Source organism: Lichenostomus cassidix, chromosome 6 (genome assembly GCF_008360975.1).
Source record: "Lichenostomus cassidix isolate B80296 chromosome 6, HeHo_3.0, whole genome shotgun sequence".
Classification (NCBI taxonomy): Eukaryota; Metazoa; Chordata; class Aves; order Passeriformes; family Meliphagidae; genus Lichenostomus; species Lichenostomus cassidix.
The window spans coordinates 25,882,769-25,885,167 of record NC_139487.1 but is presented as its reverse complement, the minus strand read 5'-3'; the positions used below and the strand labels follow the sequence as shown (position 1 = coordinate 25,885,167).

The following is a 2,399-nucleotide window of genomic DNA, read 5'->3' as shown; positions in this document are numbered from 1 at the left end:
ACAATGAATTTCCCCAGGCGATCAGCTGTATAAAGAAATAGAAAACACACACTCTCATAAATGCTTTTTCTTGCACAGATAACATCTTCATGTGAATTCTGCTGTATCTGCAACAGCTGATCTATGTTAGTCTTTCGTCTTAAAGCTCCACTTAATTTCAAGTCGGTTTGTTACCAGTTCCAGTGGTTTGAAGAAAACATATTCCTTCAAGGAAGTTTTAAGTTAAGGTTCAAAGACTCTCAGGACTTAAAGCAGAGCTACGCTACCTTTAAGTGCAGTTTCTGCAGATGGCTCAAATGCTGCTTCTTTCACTTCCTGGCCAAGTTTTCCACGCCTTGCACCCGTTCTTACTCTGGTAGCATAACTCTGTTAGATTCAGAAATAATACAGGAAAAATTTGGTGAAATAAAATAGAAGATATTCTTATCAACTTACTTGCTACACTTGAAATTGTTACATAATCTCTTATTCATCTCTGCTTTCCTCCCAAACATATGAAGCAACTGTGCTCAAGGAAAACAAGCAAACATTTAAGTTTAGGAACCTTTGTGAAAAAGTATAGAACCAATGCAGTGAATCCCAGAAGCTGAAATACTCAGACTGCATTTCTTCTACTCAAGTCCCAGTGTACTGAACACTGTCACAAGCCTTCTTGTTAAATATAAAAACATAATCTGTATTTTTTTATTTTGTAAAAAAGTATCTTGCTTTCTACGTTAAAACACTCTTCATACAAACACATCAACGTAAAAAGTATTCTTGCACAATACTTACACTTTACAGACACTAAGCTAGCAAAGCAGCAAATTTTTTGCTTTCAAGTCTAACCTTGATTTATAGAACAAACCTTGAATGAAGGCCTAGAAACTCAAGATTAAGATTTTAATTACTTAGAGCTGACAAGCTCTAAGCAATTATAGTCTGCTGCTCAAAGTCTTAGTAAGTTGCAAGAGCAACACAGAATAAGAACATACTTAAGTTCAAAAACAACATTTGCAGTTTTCTGACCATTTTTAACAGAAATTTTTAAACTAAAATTGCATCTGAGCAACCAAGGACTCACACCATGCTGTGAGTTTGTTTTAACACTGAATTACAAAATCTATAAGCATTCCTCTCATCAGCCATTAGAGCACTGCAGTTCAGGTTTACTTGAGTCCTTCAGCTTGGTTGTGTTCAGCAGCTAATGAAATCCAGCCCGATGCTAGAAAACCCACACACACAAAAATCCCACAATGCACCCACAAAACTGGAATGCTTAAGAGGGAAACAGAAAGGAGGTGATTTTGCCACTGGCACTTTCATCAAGATGACAGAAGTGCAACAACAACCCCTAACAGTTGTGAGCTACACGTGCAACATCTCCTCTCAATGAAGAATTAACAGTGTCTCAGGATAACAACAGTCTGTTTTTTAAAAATGCTGGTTAGTCCTGCCATAGCTCAGAAATTTCTTTAATCTAGGCTACAGCTCTAAACACATGGTAGGACTAAAATATTTTAAAAGAAAGTGTTTATTTTAATCCTATATTTAAGACTCGAGCTTGTGAACAGAGAAACAGAACAAGAATTTCTGTTCCTCCCACCTTACTTACTAAGTCCTGTACGCCCCTAACTACCTAAGCGCTAAAGCTTTTTTTCTCATTAATATCAAGACACAAGTCAGTCATTGGAACAGCAGATATCACTTCAGTTGTTCTAAAACCCCTGTTGTTTTGACTGAGCAACATTCTTCAGTAAATTAAAGCACAAAACCTCAGACAAGCAAAAGGCTCATGTTTATTCACAGCAAATACTCCATGCACAGTGATTCTTTTGGCAATACACTCAACCCTTTAAAATATGTTCAGTCAGGGCCATCAGAAAGAGAACCACCTTACCTGGCTAGGCTGCCACAGCCTGTATGGCTTTATATTGGAGCTCCTCAAGGCTGGGGAAGCCTGAGCAATGGTGGGGCGGATAGCCTGGCATGGCAGGGCCCTCAGGCATACCAGCCTGGCAGCCAGCATGGTTGCTGAGAGAACTTAATACACTCTGTTCCTGCAAATGCACAAAAAAAACTTATTTTACTATTTTGTTATGTGCTTTTCAGACAAGGTTACTACTTATTTTCAACTACAAAAAACGTAGTAAAAAAAACCTCCAAAAAATCAGCCAAAAAAAAGCCTGTGATAAAAACAGTATTATCACTAAAGTACTATAACAGTTTAACTCCACTTCACCTGTATTTGTCTCCCAGTTCTATTGGAGACTTCTCTCTCACAATTTACTCAAAACCAGCAGAACATACCATTTCTCATACACATAAATTACATCAAGACCCTTTATCTACTTACATTTGAGTTACAGTGGCAGCTAACCTTCATCTTGAGACACAACACTGCAAAACTACTCTGCTCT

The 2,399-nt window shown here is 37.7% G+C and overlaps 1 long non-coding RNA gene across 1 annotated transcript; it reads right to left on the bottom strand.

Moving 5' to 3' along the window:
- Positions 1-2,076, bottom strand: LOC146435508 (uncharacterized). Its single transcript, XR_014852981.1, has 3 exons — positions 1,880-2,076; positions 267-366; positions 1-25 (listed from the first exon to the last, which is right to left on the bottom strand). It is a non-coding gene; the product is annotated as an uncharacterized LOC146435508 (long non-coding RNA).
- Positions 2,077-2,399: the final 323 nt, after the last annotated feature.